Source organism: Dunckerocampus dactyliophorus, chromosome 21 (genome assembly GCF_027744805.1).
Source record: "Dunckerocampus dactyliophorus isolate RoL2022-P2 chromosome 21, RoL_Ddac_1.1, whole genome shotgun sequence".
NCBI classification, from domain to species: domain Eukaryota; kingdom Metazoa; phylum Chordata; class Actinopteri; order Syngnathiformes; family Syngnathidae; genus Dunckerocampus; species Dunckerocampus dactyliophorus.
The window spans coordinates 12,160,168-12,180,145 of NC_072839.1; the positions used below are offsets into that span (position 1 = coordinate 12,160,168).

At 39.1% G+C, this 19,978-nt stretch overlaps 1 long non-coding RNA gene across 3 annotated transcripts; it reads right to left on the minus strand.

Moving 5' to 3' along the window:
• Positions 1-1,927: 1,927 nt before the first annotated feature.
• On the minus strand, positions 1,928-18,856 carry LOC129173742 (uncharacterized). 3 transcript variants are annotated; one of them, XR_008567299.1, is made up of 4 exons: positions 18,149-18,856; positions 17,384-17,489; positions 14,632-14,685; positions 1,928-2,214 (listed from the first exon to the last, which is right to left on the minus strand). It is a non-coding gene; the product is annotated as an uncharacterized LOC129173742 (long non-coding RNA). The 3 variants fall into 3 exon arrangements; XR_008567298.1 differs by lacking the exon at positions 1,928-2,214 and adding an exon at positions 12,098-13,269; XR_008567300.1 differs by lacking the exon at positions 1,928-2,214 and adding an exon at positions 12,098-13,518.
• Positions 18,857-19,978: the final 1,122 nt, after the last annotated feature.

The window sequence follows — 19,978 nt, forward strand, 5'->3', positions numbered from 1 at the left end:
ACACATTTTAAACAGTATACTGAATATTGTAATACATTTCAGCCTTTTAAAAGTCAAATAATTTTTTTTAATGTGCAAAAAAAAAACATTTCAAAAGGTTCAAGCAGACATACACGATGCGTAATGAGCAAAACATGGTTTCAGTGGTGGTTTAGACACAGTACATGGTGGAATCAATCATATAATATCAAAAAGGACACAGTCGTCTCTCGCCACTGCGCTTCGCATTTCGCGGCTTCAGTCTAGCACATTTAAAAAAAAATAAATCAATAAATTAGCGCAGTTTTGTGGTTGACTACAACCAAAAAACATATCTATTCCAATTTTACATGTTCTTGGTCTAAATTACATTTAAATTACATTACAACCATAAAAATGGCTAAATGAACAAAAATACAAATATAAGGCATTCAGAAGACGTATTTAAAGACCCGACATGTAGTATTCTACACTGGTCACTTGGTGTCACTAATGTTACATTGATGAAACATTAGCTACCGCAGGAAGTACGCTATCCAGAAAAAACAACAAGGAACTCTCCCAATGCTAATGTGTGAGTCTGTGTGTGAGTGTAAAGGTGACTATATGGCTGGTAGTTCATGTCCAGAGGGCTGCAATAATGTTAAAAACTGTATTTAGAAGGTTGTAAACAGGTTTTCTATGCTCTAACTATGAAAATATTCCATTTGTAAACAAGAAATCCTACTTCACGAAAATTCACTTATCACAGTCGGGTGTGGAACCAATTAACTGTGATAAAGGAGGGATTTGGGCATCCATAATATAAACCAATAGAAAATAATGATACATCACAAAGCCAATATTTTATTAAAACCTGTAGCTATAACATTTATGCCAAAAATGCAAAATGAAGAAGAACAAAACATTCATAAGTCGCACTGGACTATAAGGGGGGACATTTTGGGGGGGAAATTTATTTGATAAAGATAAAGAGACCAAGAACAGACATTTCATCTTGAAAGGCAAGTTATAGTAATAACAATAAAATGGAGAACAGCAGACTAAATACATGTCGGTTAACATAATGTAAATAGGTGGTATGTTAACATAACATATTAACAGTTATTCAGATAACTGTAGCCTAAACAACATAAGATAACTAGTTTACTTGCAGCTTGAAATCTGAAGAATAGGATTTAGTTTTTCGGGGTGTTTGTGTTCAGTTGTCTTTATAAATTCATGTTTACATTTTAAATTTTCAGTGGTACAGGAGGGATAGGGAGTAGCAGGTACTGGCACACGGTGTGAAAAAAATAAAAAACGTTTATAAGTCGGTCTGGAGTATAAGTTGCAGACCATAAAAAAACATGAAAAAAAGTGTGACTTATACGGCTTTACAGCACAGCTCAAACTGTACGATTAGTGCTAATTGTAGTGCTAAAACAACACAAGAGATGTCCTGGCTGGTCCACTACAACTAGCAAACTACTAAAGCAGGTAATTTAGGGTCATGGTGATATAAAAGCCGCTGTTCACCTTTTCACAAGCCAGTGTACCAAGGCAATGATTTAGAGGGCATGCCGCTAAGGCGGAGTTATTACATTTGGTTGCTTTAAACCACCAATGTTGATTTGTTTATCTGATGGTTGCAGTTAAGTCATCTCACAGCCAAACGAGACAAGTAATGGGCATTCTTTGCTGACGTGTGTGTTTATACGAGCCCATCTCATGCATGGAAGCACTTCTCCTCCTCGGAATACAGTAATTAAAGGACTGCAGAATGCAGCCTCCCCCTGTATTTCAGTCCATCCTCAGCTTCCCGACCCGGACGTTTAATGTATTGATTATTCAAATGTGCTTTTTCAATTAATCCAGGTTAATTTAGGCAGCCCCCTCCCATCCCTCGACTCCCCCCCATCGGCATCCCACCCAGCATGAATGGGCCCACTGTTGGGCAAAAGCTCGGCCACCCACTTTTATGGGAATCTGCAGTGAATTAGAAAATCTGTCAGTGCGAGAGGGGAGCTGCGCCGCGCGGATATGCCGTGTCACTCCACCTGTAAAAAGAACCACTCTTTGTCCATTATCTTCCCGTCTTACCTGAGGAGAGTTAACCTTGAGGTCAATAACATCTCCACGGTGTTTCATGACTGGCTGGGCCTTGGCTGGATGTCTGTGGAGGGCCATTGTTATCAAGGAGGTGGGCTTCCTCTTGCTTTGGCTCTCTGCATCACATACCTCTGGGAAACAGATCTGTAAAGAGCAATGGAGGGAGTTCACAGGTTTAAACATAACAGTGGCAGCAAGCCCTTGTTCTTCTTATTTCCTTTTTCATGTGCTTATTAATCTTTCCTCCAGCTCCGTTTTTGCACTAAAGCATGGTATTTAAAACTAAGCATCCCCATGCGTATCCATTGCGGCTCCACATGGTACAAATTATTGCAAAACTGCGGGGAAACTTATAAACAGCGTGCCAAGTAAATTATTTTATCGCTGCAGTGCATTTAGTCAAAGTCAAAAGGACAAACATTTGTGTTTACCCTCGCCAGGAATACTTTGAGGATGAGTAGTATTCATGGATTGAGTTTCATGTTAAATATTATCTCCGTGGTGTACACAAATCGAGCAATCAGGGCTTGTTGACGGCAGCGGTCAGTTGATTAATTCCGTCTTTGTGCTCGACCGTACACAAACCGACGCATACTTTACGGCACAGTGGTTGCTTTTTGGGGGGAAAGACAAAGAAGTCGTCCACTTAATTTGAGACATTTGAATAGGATTTGGCCAGCATGTAAATGTTAAGTAAGCGTGTGCAAGGAAAATCCAGGTGTGTCACACGCAGGCCGACAAAAACCGGGCTTCACTCGCCACCAATTTCATTTATTTCAATGTAATTTAGCTTGAACTTATTTGTTGCAACTTCATCTTCTTTAATTACATTTTTCTTTAACTAAACTTTTTTTTTCATGCAATTTAATAATTTACATAACAATTTTACATAAGAAAATACTTTTTAGCAAGAAAATCAAAGATAAAAAAGACAAATATGAATTATATTTTTTGTTTTACCCAAGAAAGTTGCAATGTTTTGGTATTTTATTTCAATACATTAGTTCTTGTGAAACTGTGCAGGCAGTGTATTTGAATTAAGTGTAAATTAAAGGCTGAATTTGTATTTGATGTTATTTTATTAGTGCATTTTGAAAAATAAATGTAATAGCATTTTCAGATTTCCCTAATTATTTATATTTTAGATGATTCATTTTCATTACTCTATGCAGGTTTACCCAGTGAAATGCTAGTTTATTTCATTATTTTTCATGAAATTGTGAAGGTTTACCCAGTGAAGTGCATTTTTCATGCTTTACCTCACAAAGTGGAGACTGAATAGACCAAATTTTCATTATACTTCATTTTATTTTATTAGTACTCATCATACAGTGCAGGTTTAAGCGGCGAACTGACTAACTATTACTGTATATTTTATTATTATTAAGTTATACTCCCTTATTAAGTTACACTCCCAGTGAAGTGCATTGTTTTCATTTATTATAGACAGAATATGCAGATTTTACTTTATTTTATTATGACTTGTCATTTCCAGATTTGACCAAATGCAGAGAAAATTTTTGTTTTTTCACCATGACATATATTGATCTTTGTTGTGGGCTACAGTGCCCCCGCTTCCTTTTCTTGGAAAACTATGTTGTTGTCGCTGCATTCACTAACAGCCCCAAGGGGGTGGTGGTGAGGGTGGAGGCGGGGGAGAGGGGACACGCCCGGCCCGCCGTCACCTGTTCCTCAAACCAAAATAGGGCACGACTTGAGATTCAATTTTTAGCAGCCGGTGGGACTAACCGAGGGCAGCGAGCGACAAGGGCAGAGCTGCTTGTGATGAGTGATGATTAACATTCCCCCGTGGCCTCATTTCACTCTACCTATTGTCCATGGACACGGACAATAACACTGCATGTGGGTTTGAAAGCATCTAGAATGCACTGTTTGTTTTGTCAGGCTGTTAGAGTATGTCCACAAAACAGAGGCTAGTGTAGGCTAATTGTTAAAAACAGTTCTGTAGTATCTGTAGCATGTTAAAAAAAAAAGTGCAACCCCTGTAGTCCAGTAACATTCAAAGCATGGCTGCCATGTAACACAAAAATGCTACAATTTCTATAATATGGTTTGGGGCATATTATTTGCATCATATCCTTTCATTAAAAAATTATTTATGTTTTCATTAATAAAAATTCAATTCAATAAATAATAATCAAAAATGCATGTAAATTAATACAAAAAATTGCAATTTAAAATAATTACCAGTCTCAGTGTCACTTCCACACAATAAAGTGCTTTATGTTTTCATCCTGCAACTACAGAATTATTAAACACAGGTCAAACATCAAAACATCATCAAAAATGTTTTCAAACCTGAACTTTGAAGCTTTTTTAGCATGCTTTTGTACGGCATGTTTCCCATAATATGCAAAGTTGACAGTTAAATCTGCCTGGCAACAAGCAGCCAGGCAAATGCGGCACGAGGAAACGCCGTTGTTTTGCTATACGCTGCTGCACCTGTTACCCAACTGAGCTAGCACCTGTGAGAATATTGGGCAATATTCTCCTAAATCATATACTGTAGACTATTTACTGTTCTGTGGTGCTTTTCCAAGCAAAAGCAGCTACTACAAGGTACTATTTATCATCAAAAATGATTAAAAAAAAGTATGTAAAAAACAAACACACATGCTGACTCAAGATCAAGGGTGTCCAAAATGTGGCCCGGGGACTGTTTATTTTGAAAATCTAATTGAACAAGAAAGCTAATTGAACAAAAAAAAAAACAAATAATAATATATATATATATATATATATATATATATATATATATATATATATATATATAGAATATTAAATATTAAGAGGAAAATAATGTCATTTTAGTAGCATAAGGGTGAAATATTAGAGACTTTTTTTTAAAGGTTGTAATATTAGAAGAAACAAAAACAAAATAAAATTTAAATTTTTGGAAAACTAGGTTGCAAAATAATGTTACAAGAATAAAGTCAAAATATCACGGTAATGGAGTCCGAATTACGAGAGGAAAACTTACAAGAAGAAAGTTGAAATTGCTGGGGAAAAAAAGCGGAAATAGAAAAAAAAAACAATGGAAATTTTATGAAAATAACGTCAAAAATATTAAGAGGAAAAAAGTTGTATTCTCGAGGGAAAAAACGTTGCAATTGTGTGAGAATAAAATAATGTCATTTTAGGAGTATAGCATTGAAATATTAAGTCATAGTATTATGAGAAACAGACAAAACAAAATGTGGTTGTAATTTTTGAAAAATTGTTTGAGGAAAAAGTTATAATATGGGAATAAAGTCAAAATATTATGGGGATAAATACATGATATTACGGGAAAAAAATTTATGAAGATTATTAAAGAAGAAAGAGACTGAAGTACCTACTAATAACACAACTTTTCACCTATATCACAAAGCTGAGATGCAGTTTTTTTCTTCTTATCACATCAGCAGTTGTACCCCAGTCCAGTTTCTGGCCCTCACTGGAAAAGGTTTGGACACCCCTGCTCTGGATACTCAAGATTCAAGAGATTCAAGATTCAAGAGAGTTTTATTGTCATGTGCATGGTAAAACAGCAGTTATACCATGCAATGAAAATCTTATTCTGTTCATTCTCCCAAGGAAAAGAAAGAAAAACACAAGAAAGAATAAGAACATAAGAAACATAAACACATATACATAAATACCAAGAAATTAAGCAACAACAACAGAAGAGACATTAATGCAAGTAAATAATACAAATAAATAAATAAATAAATAAAGTGCTATGAGTGTGTGTTGCGTGTGGCGTGTCTGAGTGCTTCATTGAGAAGCCTGATGGCCTGTGGGTAAAAGCTGTTTGCCAGCCTTGTGGTCCTGGACTTCAAACTCCTGTAGCGTCTGCCTGATGGTAGGAGTGTGAATAATGAGTGTTGTGGATGTGTGCTGTCCTTGATGAGGTTGTGTGTTCTGCGTAGGACTCTAGATTTATAAATGTCTTGCAGTGAGGGGAGGGCTGCCCCAACAATGTTCTGTGAGGTCTTGATCACCCGCTGGAGTGCCTTCCTATCACGTGTTGTACAGTTACCGTACCAAACAGTGATGGAGGCGGTAAGGACACTTTCGATGGTGCATCTGTAGATTGTCACTCAGGATTGTGGTGGACATGCCAAATTTCCTCAGTCTTCTCAGGAAGTACAGTCTCCTTTGGGACTTCTTCAGAATTTGTTGGGTGTTGTGAGACCAGGTGAGGTCCTCGCTGATGTGTGTGCCAAGGAACTTGAAGGTTTTCACCCTCTCCACCTCAGTCTCACCAATAAACAGGGGTCTATGCGGCTCCTTTTCCCTTGTTCTTGGGTCGATGATCATCTCTTTAGTCTTATCTGTATTGAGACTCCGCAGTAGAACTGCATTCTTGCTTAGAATTGAGATCGCGATTCTCTGGGACGACTTTTTCATATGCACACACGCACACACACACACACACACACACACACACACACACACACACACACACACACACACACACACGCACACACACACACACACTATGTTGAGGCCCAGGTGCTTATATTTTAAATCAATCATACAGTTATTATCTTTACTATTGGACTCCTCATTGTAAGTAATATGATCACTCCTTCCGCAAGCTGATCCATGATAGCCAGCGAGTCTCACCAGCCAGGGCAGAGGTCCCAACTCGACCTGGCTGGCGACGCAAGGAGGAAGTCATAACAATGACAGGGCAGCCTGTGAGTCCTTGAGCAAAGCGGCTGTGTGGTCATGGCTATATCTTACTTCTAATAATAGAAGACATTGTGACGTAAAAGAAGTCACTGTTTGCCTTTATATAAGATATTTAATTGTCAGCCTGAGGTGTCGACGTTCTCTTCCTTCATGGACACAATCACGCCAGCCTTGACACAGCCACACGGGCCTACAGGTCTTTTTGTCACTGATACGCCTGTCGTCCCCTAAATTGCTGCCGCTTGGGTGTCACCTGGACTTTGTCTCCTAACAGTGCCTCCACTCCCTTGGGCTGATTCCCAGCTTACTCCTCCCTTTCCGCATTGAGAGGGCAAACAAAGCATCTCGAAGCTGCAGGCTATTTTTACACCCTCCTCCCTTCGCTTCAGCATCTTCTGAAATGTACAAAATGACAGGACTGATCAATTGCAGAAATATTTCTCAAGTGCTTGCTGCCTTCAGGGCTCGTCCACAATAGCCTCGTTCCTATTGTTGCTAATAATGCTGACGTAGAAGGGTGGGGTGTAGCGTGACAGCGCGCGACCACATCCCTTTATTGTCAATGAGACACCCATGGGAAACAACCACAGTAAATACCTGTTATTGTCCTGTGGAGATTTTTGCATTAGGGGCAAGTGAGGCACTGCCCCAGAAGGGGGCAAAAAGCTTGTTAGGTTCCCAAAATTGCCCGCAATAAGTGAAATCCTTGAAGTAGCCAACATATTTATTTTTACAATGATCAGTCTACTTGGTTGGACACAAGTACCTATCAAGTGACTCACACGTACTTCACTCCTATGCCTCTTCGTCCTGGCGCCGTTCGGCTGTAGCGTTTTTGTATCCTTGGTAAAACACATTGCTCCTGTTGTCGTATTTTCGTCACACGGTTAGCTTTCTTCTTTTGTTTTCAGTACTGGCGGTTAGCAAGCAGCTCACACGGTTAGTTACTTTGGTAGCCATGACCACAACAAGAGACTGCACGAAGGAGATTGACTGACAATGGTCTACAGCCAATCAGCATGCAGAAGACAATGGGCGGTGCAGACAGAAGAGAGAGAACAGAGAGAGACACAACTGCCTGTGCTAAAGCACAAAACTACAACACTCAGCTTTCCATTATGTACAGTAATTCTTCTTAAAGGGCCAGGCTTGGCTTGTAACAGCATTCATACGCTGTAAAACACCCCACAAAACCCCCCCACAAAAATTGCAAAAAAAAGAAAAAAAAAAAAAGCGAAACAGTGGGTCTGCGGCTTTTTTCCATTTCTGTTGTTGTTGTTTTTTCTCCAAATATTTGAACCTTTAAATTTTCTTTTTCTGGTAATGTGACTTAATTTCCATAATATTTTGACTTTATTCTCATATTATACATTTTTCCCAACCCAATTTTCCAAAATTTGCAACTTAATTTTTGTTTTGTTGACTCTTACAACATTACGACTTTAGAAAATCATTATTTTAACTATATGCTTCTAGAATTTACATTTTATTTACTTTATTCTACTAATATCATAAGTTTTCCCAACCTAATTTTACAAAATATGCAACTTAAATTTTTTGTTTTGTCTCTCATAATATTTAATATTTCAACTTTATGCATCTAAAAATGACATGTTTTTTTTCCTCAGAACATTATGACTTTATTCTCACAAAATGACAAAAATGACAACATTGTTCATGGTTTTGTTTGTTTCTCAAGAATTCACAACTTTAATATTTCAACTTTATGCGACTAAAATGACTGTTGAAAATGAATGTTATTTTTCTGTATAATGTTACGTTATTCTCGTAAAATTGCGATTTTGTCTCGTTCGAGTGCAACATTTTCCTCCTAATATTTTGACTTTACTCTTGTAAAATTACTCCAGATTTTTCCACTTATACTGTTTTTTTACTTTTCGTGTTAAATCATTTTTATAATGTGGCAAATAATAAAACATCCGTGGGCCGTAAATGGCCCCCGGGGCGCACTTTGGACACCTATGACATAGACTATTCAGGCCACTTTTCACTGCATGGTTCCTACTTTGTGCTTGCGGCTAGTGACACATTTCTATTGGGAAAATCAGGTATGATGAAGGCTAATGTCCTGCCAGAAATGACAAAAATAAACATAGAGAGCTAATGTTAGCTCAACCTTTTGCTGTGCCTTAGTTCTAGATGCCACAGTATTATAGTCATTGCCCCGTTTTCTTGCTGCCCTCGGTCTCCTACTAAGTAAACTTAACAAAGTTGAGCCGAGCCGGTACTTTGCAGTGGAAAAGCATCTTATTTGTTGTCCTTTTTTCATTTTCAATTGAAAAACGCCACCGTTACTGCCTGTTTTTGCCAAAGCCAGCATGTTGTCATGTTTTCAATAAAACCGTGGCGCAGTAAACCTAGAATCAGTAAATATAATCAATGCCACAGATTAGTGCATGAGGCCCACCGCTTGGTTTCCCGAACATTCTGGCCTGTCAGTGAAGCGTGCCAGTGGATTTCTTCATTGTTATTAAGTGCCCTGTGTCCTTCCTCCCAGGGGTCTTAACTGTGATGACAATGCTTTCCATTGCCCAGTTCCTTAGAATCGTGTAAACAAACCGCCGCTTTCATGTAAGCACAAACTACACAGTGAATACGCTCTAATAGCGCATATCAACGGCTATTAAGACGAAGGGGGAAAAGTAAGTCAAACCATGTGAGCACTCGCCCAAAAACATTTAGAAATCAGGAGGAAAGTCTAGGTACCTGCTTTACCGTTGCAACCCTACATCACTACGGGATTAGTGTCCACAATGTAATTTGTTGACTATGTTATATCCAAGTATGCTACTTTTTATGTACTCTGTGCAGTTGTTTATTTCAGCTCCTACTCCTGCACGGCTACACAAAAAAGGGTGAAAATTTGTCAAAAACATGTACCTCTACTGTGTTGCCTGTGCAATTATTTTTCCTGACAAACACACCGCACGGTGGCGCTGCTATTGAACCCCACAAGTCGGACTGGAAGTTTCTCACACATCTCCATGCACTCCGTTGTAAGTTTGCCATGCAATTTGGCCCGAGCTTTTGGGCGACTGACATGCACACGTATGTACAATTTGAGCAGGTTTGGTTGAAAAACATGGCCACCATCAAGCAAAACGTCTACTGTTGAACGTCAACCATTAGGGTAATGATTATAAAACTGAGGATATCTGTATTACAGTCCCGGTTCGAATTTCGCAGATTAATTCTATCATAATAATAATAATAATAATAATAGTAATACTACTACTACTAATAATAACAAAACACAGGCTTCTGTTGTGGCTATAATCCAGCTAAAACTCAAAATTATGAACCCCCGACGTCACTTCCTGTCCACACACAAATGAGCATGAGTCTTATTTATGTCTTAAATGGCTTATTTTCTCTGATTATGTCTACTATATTGGGTAATAAGAGTGTAAAAGTGACTATAGGGGTGTTACTTCATGTCTAGAGGGCTCTAATAATGTTACAAACCATATTTAGTAGATGGTAAATAGGTTTTCTATGCCATAGGCACAAAAACATTCCATTTGTAAAAATGGAATCCTACTTCACAGAAATGTCCTTATCACGGTTGGGTCTGGAACCATTTAACCGCGATAAACGAGGGATTACTGGATGTACATGTATGCTAGCCTGTCTTCCAAACAGCAATCCATAGGGGGCGCCACAATTTACAGTCATGAAAAAATGAGGACACCGCTTTGTTTTCACTTCATAGTGTTATTGTAACCATGACAATGAAGTCCCAAGAGTTTTTTATGCGCATGGGACGTCACGGATACCTCCAGGTGTCACAAGTCTGTTGCCATGGCAATTAGCTGTGACATAGATTAACACCTGTTAGTGCTCACTCATGGAGATTAATGTGGCCGCCCTCTAGCAGGACACCCAATGGACGCCTGTCCCCTTTAATGGGGACCGATAAAAGACAGGCTCCATCTTTCACAAGCTGTGTTGAGGTCAGCCCAGCTGCAACCATCTCCACGTGCTCGCCGCTGCATTTAGACATTGAGAGCACGGTTCATGACTAGGAAGCAGGACACACAGTTTCTCCACTGCAGTGTGACAGAAGGCCGCTGGCCGCAGGAGGTCACCGTGCGGTATTAAGTTACAAGAGTATATGTCAGCGGGTCATCACAGCTGACAGGTAGACAAATGTGGGCTGCTTCTCAGCATCATTTCTTGGCATCTCTTCACATGCAAAAAAAGCTGGAGAATCATCAATCTGCGCTTGACAGACACGTTAGATGCTACAGTCCAGTCCGGGCACCGTCGCCATGGCGTGGCAAAGCCTAAATGACGCAGGATGAGCAAGTGGGCTCATGTGAGACTGCTGACACACGGGAGCTCGTGTGTGTGTGTGTGTGCCAGAGCGTGCAATGCGGCTTATTTACGCACGCCACAAATGAGGCTGACGATCGAAGAAGCAGATGTTGCACTGACGGGAGGGAATCTGCATCTGACAGCGCAATCAATCTGTCGCGTAGCCGTGCTATTTGTACACATTAATACTTTATTTGTTCAATTACTTCTCATTAAAAACACATAATGTGCTGCTCCCGTCAGCATATTAATGTCATGCTTGACACTGAGCTCTTCTCTTCATGTTTTCAGTTGGCTCCCTATCAAAAAGAAATACGTTTTGCTCGATGGCAGCCATGTTTGCTCACATGTGCTTGTCAGTCTCCTAATGGTGTGTACCACATTTCGTGGTGATTCGGCTAATACCCTAAAGTTACAATGGGATGTAAAAAAATGCATTTAAATTTTTTTTTTTACGTATTTTTGGCCAAAATTAAGCATTTTCAAGCATAAAAATGACAAAATGAACTAAAATACAAATATAAGACATTCAGAAAGCACAGACATGTTGTGCTATGTAGTATTCTACACTGGTCGCTAGGTGTTACATTATGTTACACTGATCAATCGTCAATCGCCACGACAATCGCCACTGCAGGAAGTACTAGTGTCCAGAAACCGGAACAACAACAAGGTGTTTTTCCCAATGCCAACGTGTGAGTCTATATTATGTCTTATTTTCTATTATTATGTCTACTATATTGGGTAATGCGACTGCAAAGGTGACTATAGGGGTGTTATTTCATGTCTAGAGGGCTCTAATAATGCCAAATCTATGCTCCAACTACAAAAATATTCAATTTCTAAATAAGGAATTCTACTTTACAGCGATAAACGAGGGATTACTGTAGTGTGGTGAGCTGTAGGAGATATTTCAAGTCCGCTCGACCTAATAAAAGCAGCACCATGTGCTGTATTTGTCAGAAAAATAATAACACAGTCCATGTTGATCTCACTGCCACATCGCCATCTTTGTCAACAAAGACACTTAATCCTCATTAGAGAAGCATGCTGGAGCCTATCCCATCTGATTTTGGAAGGGAGGCAGGGTACACCCTGGACCATTCACCAGCCAATCGCAGGGCACATACAAAAAACCTTCCACGCTCACATTCTTTGCTTCTTCCTACTCCTTTTGGACATGTGGAACTGTCAAAGAATGATTCACGAGATGTATTCCATTGTAACCTTCATGTTCAAATAAACTAAACCAAATCAAAAACATTCATATCTACAATTGGCGACAATTTAGAGTCGCCAATTAACCTAACATGCATGTTGTTGGAATGTGGCAGGAAGCCGGAGTACCGGCTATAAAAACGCATTTTGGATTAACATTTTTGGCTTTCTGGAACGGATTAGTTGGAGTTACATGAATTCTTATGGGAAAAAGAGATTTGGTTGAAGTACGTTTTGGTTGGAGTTGGACCTTCTGGAACGGATTTACGCTAACCAAGTGTTCACCGTACAATTTTTATTTCATACACAACCATTTTTCATGAAGACAAATTGTAGTTTTACTACTTGTGAGCTGGACTAGTTCCAAGCGCAATAAACGTAATTTGGTTTTGCCCAAATGAAAGAAAACTAAATGTTTCAAAGATGTTATTTAGTCCTTGTGGTGCAGTGTATTACCCAGATCCCTTTGAATAATGAATTGTTTACTTGTAATTTCATAGTGTAGCACATAAGAACTCAATAAGAAGCAGACATGCCAAATGCACAGAGAATTATAGTCAACAATAGACCAAATCAATGCTTCCCTTTGGGCTCTTGACCACAAATCTTTCAGGATCAACTGTGGAATATCTTCTTTATAGTACAATCATTTGTGCTGAGGTCAAGCACTGCAGCTTTTGAATGCAGCCTTGACAGACACAACCAAGCGATATCAATGGCTTTGCAGAGGAAATGGGCCAGGAGGACTTTGGGCTGGAATGCAGGGCGATTCAGCTCCCAGAAGGCCCCACTGCAGGGCCTCCACTCTGGCTGCCACAAGCTGTGATTGCCAGGGGTCAACGCCCAGAGCCCCCGGACACTTTGGCCCCAGACTCTCCATATGATTTGGGGTAAAAGTGCCACAATGTGTCCACCCCCACCATCCATCTGGACCGTAGGAACCTTAAAAATGAGGATATATGGAACAAGGAGGCTATATGCAGGAAGTATAACAAATTTCCTCAAATAGTGGCCTCCACTCTAATAGATGCCATGGCCCAATTAATCACTTGCGTAAAAGAAAACCACAGTTTACCTCATTAAGACGCCTAAAAGCGGCCGTTACTACAACTGTTATTACCGTGTCTTCTTCACAAGACACCCACTGGAAAGCCAGCATGGCATCTGTGAAGCTGACGCCAAAAAAAAATCCTGAAAAAAAACATATTAAACAAAAATTACTTATATTACATATCCTGATTAGGAGTGCATTTTTTTTTATTATAAAAATGTATGGCACAAATACAGGCATCTATAAACCTTAACTTTCTACTCAAGGGGTTTGGATAGAAAGTCCAGGAAAAAAGATAACAAATGTATTAAAAATAACATTATATTATTTTACTCTAATTAATACTAAATTGTAGTATGTATTATTTTTATTATTAATTTTTTTCATTGAAATTATTTTCATTTTTTACATTATAGAAATGCATTGTACAAATAAATCATCATCAGACATTTCTTTTCTGCATTTTTTAAAAGCAAAAAGATTCTTTCCAATCAATTTTAATCATAATATTCAATAATATTTAATTCATTCATTATTTATCTGTGATTTTTTTTATTATAAAAATGCATGGACAAATACGGGCATCTGTAAAGCTGATTTTTTTTGCCGGAGAACACAGAAAGGGCAAAATGTTTTTATTACATATATTTACAGGGGGAATGTCCAAAGTTTTATTTTGATTATAATACTAAAAATACAATTAAACAAGTATACTAACAAAAACAACAACAAAAGGGGGGAAAAAAGAGCAGGAATTTTACAAAATATTAGAATAAAGTCATAATATTAAGAGAAAAAAATGGTTTCACCAGCATAAATACTATGAGAACAAAATACAATTTTTGTTAAAGTTCAAAGTTTGTATTATTAAAAACAAAAAAAAGAATAAAGTTGCAATTTTTGGAAAATTATTCTGGGCAAAAACAAAGTCAAAATATGGGTATAAAGTCACAAAAAAAATATGAAAAAAAAGTTGATGTATTTGTAAAATTGGAAAACAGGAAAAATGGAAAAGGAGCAGTGGAGAAAAAGTTCATAGTAATAACAGACTTTGTCACTTATCACACGAAGCTGTTTTTTCTTGGTTTTCAAAATTAAAATTTCAACGTGGCGCCCGTATTCTTTGATTTTACCATATGCGGCCCTCCCTGGGAAGTTTCGAAACCCCTGATTTATAGTACTTTAATATATATCATTTATTTGTGGATAAAATGTATTATAAAAATGCATTTACACAAAAAAAACAACCTTACCACGGGTTTCTTGATACTCTCTGCAGTTGAGTAAATAAAGACCCCAACCAGCCACTATATGTGGAAGAGAAAAGAATAGAAGGATGGCGGAATTAGTTGACCTTGCAGCAGCAGTGTTGTTTAGAGAGTGAAGGAGGTGATGGGGAAGCAAAAGGGAGCAAGCTAATGCTGGGTGGCAGCTCTCTGAGGCCGACCTCCCCCCCCCCCTCCCTTTGGGCTTTTCTGTTGGCTAGCCCAGCTGTCATCTTTCTAATGATTTCTTTATTTTGCAGGAAGAGCTTGTCGCCAGGGGAAACGCACCACTTCCGGCCCGGGGGAAACCCGACGCTGGGCCGGGCTGACGCTGGGACCCACTACGTCTGCAGCCGACATCACAGGGGACCCACACGCCCTTTCATCCCGCCTGTGTTTCTTTGCTTTCTTTCTCCTTCTATCCACACAGTCATCAGTATCAGCCTCTCTTTTCACAGCCCCCCCACTTGTCCTCAGGGGGTGTAACTTTACTTCTCGGTAGTAATAGTTTTCGTTCGACATCTAAATGATTATTTAGCATTCCATTTTGGAAGGAGGAACGGTTTGTTGACACTTTGATAAGATCTAATTAACCAAAACGAGCTCACGTCTTTGCATGTTTGGATTTTTCTTCTCTCCAATGAAAAGTATACATGTTAAAATGATATCAGATCCAAATAATGAGGAAACCATGTTTTTAATGAACTTATTTGGTAAATATGTTCGTATGCATGATCAAAATAAAATTAAACCATTACCAGTCCTGACTTTGAAGCATATCATTTTTATTTGTGCCATATCTGACATCACTGTTCAGAGTGAAGGTGATGCTAATGCAATTAGCTTTTATGTTCTGATAAAACTGCAAACCCGCAGAATTTTTCCCTCAATAAACCTCACCAAGAAATATTATTGCGGTCATACAGCGGTGTGAAAAAGTGTTTGCCCCCTTGCTGATTTTTTTTTTTTTGGGTGCACATTTGTCACACTTAAATGTTTCAGATCATCAAACTAATTCAAATATGAGTCAATGACAACACAAAATGCAGTTTTTAAATGAAACTTTCATCATTAAGGGGATAAAAAAATCCGAAGCTACAGTACGTGTCCCTGTGTGAAAAAGTGATTGCACCCTAAACCCAATAACAGGTTGGGCCACCCTTAGCCGCAGCAACTGCAATCAAGCGTTTGTGATAACTTGCGATGCGTCTCGGACAGCACTGTGGAGGAATTTTGTCCCACTCATCTTTGCAGAATTGTTGTAATTCAGCCACATTGGAGGGTTTTCCAGCATGAAGCGCCTTTTTAAGGTCATGCCACAGCATCTCAATAGGATTCAGGTCAGGACTTTGACCAGGCCACTCCAAAGTCTTCATTTTGTTTTTCTTCAGCCATTCAGAGGTGGACTTGCTGGTGTGTTTTGAATCATCATCGTCCTGCTGCAGAACTCAAGTTGGTTTCAGGTTGAGGTCACCAACAGATGGCCGGACATTCTCCTTCAGGATTTTTTGGCAGACAGCAGAATTCATGGTTCCATTTGTCACAGCAAGTCTTCCAGGTCATGACGCAGCAAAACAGACCCAGTCCATCACACTACCACCACCGTATTTTGCCGTTGCTTTTCTGAAATGCGGCGTTACTTTTACGGTTGATGCAATGGGACACACACTGTCCAAAAAGTTCTACTTTTGTCTCGTCAGATCACAGAGTATTTTCCCAAAGATCTTGGGGATCATCAAGATGTTTTCTGGCAAAACTGAGACGAGCCTTCAATTAATGTCAGTTAAGTTATGTTTTTTTTTAATAATAAAAAAGTTTCATTTCAAAATTGCATGTTGCGTTCCGTTGTGTTGTCATTGACTAATTTGTTTAATGATCTGAAACATTTCAGTGTGACAAACATACAAAAAAAACAAAATCAGGAAGGGGGCAAACACTTTTTCATACCATAAATCATATCATAAATCACTATATTTAAAATATTTGACATTAAAATTTAGTACACTTTTGCATGAAAATACCGAAATGAATAGTAGCATCCTGACTAATTCTTTATATATTTTTTTATTTTTGTGTTAGTTTTAAATTTTTTGGATAATTCAAGACCACAAAAATAATGTGAATTTTTGTCTGTAAGAATGTGATATGATGCTTCACCTCATGTATGCTGAACAACTGCTGCAATCTGGTATTCAAAACTCTATTAAAAGTGTTCTTATTATGTCATTATGTCCCAGGAGTCATTGCGTTCTCCCACTCCTCCGTCACAAACCTTGAGAAGGCCTTGAAGAGAAGACATTGACCCCTCTCTCAAACCCTGCAAGCCCCCACCTCTCTATAGTCCAGCATAATCAAGCCCAGCCTCCCAATCATGAAACCCAAGTCGACTTACAGCAACCCCACCACCACCAAAATTCAGCCACCCACTCCGCTGCGGGCTGCTGATTGTTCCAGAAACAACAGATGGAAATAGTGAGCCATAAACATGTAAATAATACACACAGAAGCACGAGCACTCATGCAGCATAAACAACATACACTGTCCATATAGGACATAACCGATATTATATTTTATGCGAGTATGTCTTCATATATGTAAAAACACAAGCTTATTCTGACAGGTCTTCATCATAGTGGAGTAATCGATACCTGAATGTCACAAAAAAAACAAAACATGCAGCACATTTGAAATGTAAACAATTTTAGAGACTGATTGGTGTCCAAACCACAGGACCATTACCTGTCAAGTCTGCGCAGTGCTGACGACCTTGATGAGATGTGTGTGTGTGTGTGTGTGTGTGTGTGTGTGTGTGTGTGTGATTAAGCAAGCTTGAACCAGAGGCCTCCTGGAAACACCAAAAAAAAATGCCCTGGTTAAAATCAGAGTCAGTCAGCTTCAGTCAGTAGTGACAACGCCATCATGTAATCTAAATGATGCTTGATTTGATTTGTGAAAATACACAACACTGTAAAGAGAAACGAGGACTTGGAGGGGAAATAAGCACAAAAAAAAAAAAGAAAGTGAGAACACTGCTCACTTTTTTTTTTTTTTTTTGCTGGCAACACAGGCAAGATATGTGTGTATAGTGATGATGGTGTCACGGTCTGCGGATGCACGAGTGCTGTCGGCACTGGGGGAGCTGCGGTGTATGGTGGGGAAAGATGTATTGTGAGATTATGAAGTACACTCACGACTGTGTGAAAGTTGGGCAACATGTTAAGAAACCCAACCATACCAACCCAACCAAGTGCCTTGCACAAGTGCCTCTTGTTTCCATGCCCAAGAGTGCGAGATAACAGTGGTGCTCACATTCAATACTGACACACGTTTTGTACCAACTTGTGTTGCCAGATAATTACATAATAATGGCTGTGTGATGACTCATTTTCAGTGGACAGTAAATCTGTTCGGCTATTCAAGCTGTACACTGACTACTCAAAAGTACAGTAGGTAAATTTCTATAGTATTGTCCCAGGAGAGCAAATAATAAAATGCTAAACTTACCTTAGCTGTAAGATAGTTTTGTGGAGTGAACGGGCAGGCACCGCCCCATGCTTTGGAGGATAAGGGGTGGGTGGAGCGAGAGGGAGCAGGTTGCGGGGGCCCAAAGCTGGAATGACAGAATGTGACAGAGGATCCGGGGACTCGGGGAATCCCAGCACAATAATGCGGATGGCACGAACTAAAGCCCCAGATTTAATCGCAGCCATCACACACCTGCCAATAGAAAATTACCCATGGCAGCCTTCCCGTAGTGTTGAGCCCCCGGCAGAGCTTTCCAGCTGTCAATCATCTCTGGACTCACAACACAATGATGCCATAGTAACAGCAGATAATACAAATACAAATTAATTAATTAATATTGATTAGACAACTTTGATCCCCTTTGGGAGGTTGAACCATGTTTATACAATCAACACCACAACTTTGGAGGACACAGCTAGAAATGACAAAAACAAACATGCTAACGCTAGCTTACCTTGTTGTGCATTAGCTCTGGACGGTTTAGTATAAAACTATTGATTTTTTTCTTGTGCTCTTCTTCTTCTTCAGCTAGACATCTCGCTGCCCTCTTGAATAAAACTTGTCTCCTACCTACACGTCTAAAACTCAACACAACACAAGCAACACTGCTCCATTGTAAGCTTCTTCTTCTTGGTTTTGGCGGGTCGCAACCAACGTTTTAGGTGCATACCGCCACCTACGTACCGGAGGGTGTCTCCTTAGGGTAAGTCCTCAAGTTACAGACCTACAAAGAGGAGAAAGCACAAAAAAAAACGAACATAAACACATTAATGCCTAACCTTAAGCTGTTCTACACCTTATATATTTACCCTGTGCCCTTAAGGTATCCCATTAAAGCCTGGATGCATTCCATTGTTAGTTTATCGTTGTTCAAACATTAGGGGGTGGGCAAAACGAGCCAAATATTGATAGCATGGATACTAAGGTATTGTGATGAGATGGATATATTTCATTTTCTTTATCTGTGTGTTGTTCATTTTGTTACATTGTTGATATTGTTATATTTATGAATTGTTACATTACTTACACACTCAGGGAAGAAGTTCTTGGACAATGCACATAGTTGCCTAAACATCTTTGTCCTGTGTTCTATTCTGGTTATTATCATGATCAACAAATTAAAGGCAAAATCTTTCAAAAGAACATCAAAAATGTGATCAGTGCGGTATCAGCTCAATTCCAAAATTTACAATATCGCCTAGTCTTATCTAATGCTGTTTTATTTTAGTTTCTGGCAATACTGTTGTTTGAGTTACAGTTAAATTCTATATTATTTCATTGTCCATCATTACACCACCAGGGACCGACATTTTACATTCTGACGTTTTATTCTTAAGGTAGCAGCTGTACCATTACACCACCAGGGGCTGCCATTTGCCATTCTGGCATTTTATTCTTAAGGTAGCAGCTGTACCACTACACCAGCAGAGACTGACATTTGATATTCTGCCATTTTATTCTTATTCTGTCATTGTGAATCAATCAATAGAACCTGGATAGAAGACGACCTGTCTCGCCACACCCTTTTATCACTACGGTAATTGTTGTGTCATTTGTCTTATGTGAAGCAACACACACACACAAGGCATAGAGTAATTTCCACAGTGCGGACTTTTGCAACAAAAAAAAAACACAGAAAAATCATCATTATGTGCCACTGATGTTGCCTTTGCGTCACCTTTTCCTTGTTTATCTTTAGTATCTATATCATGTTTACCTAGGGTGTGGATGATTCCTCGGGGCCCTTAAAACGATTTGGCCGATGACCTCATCCAGTGCATGTACTTGTGAAGAAGCAAGTGTGAAATC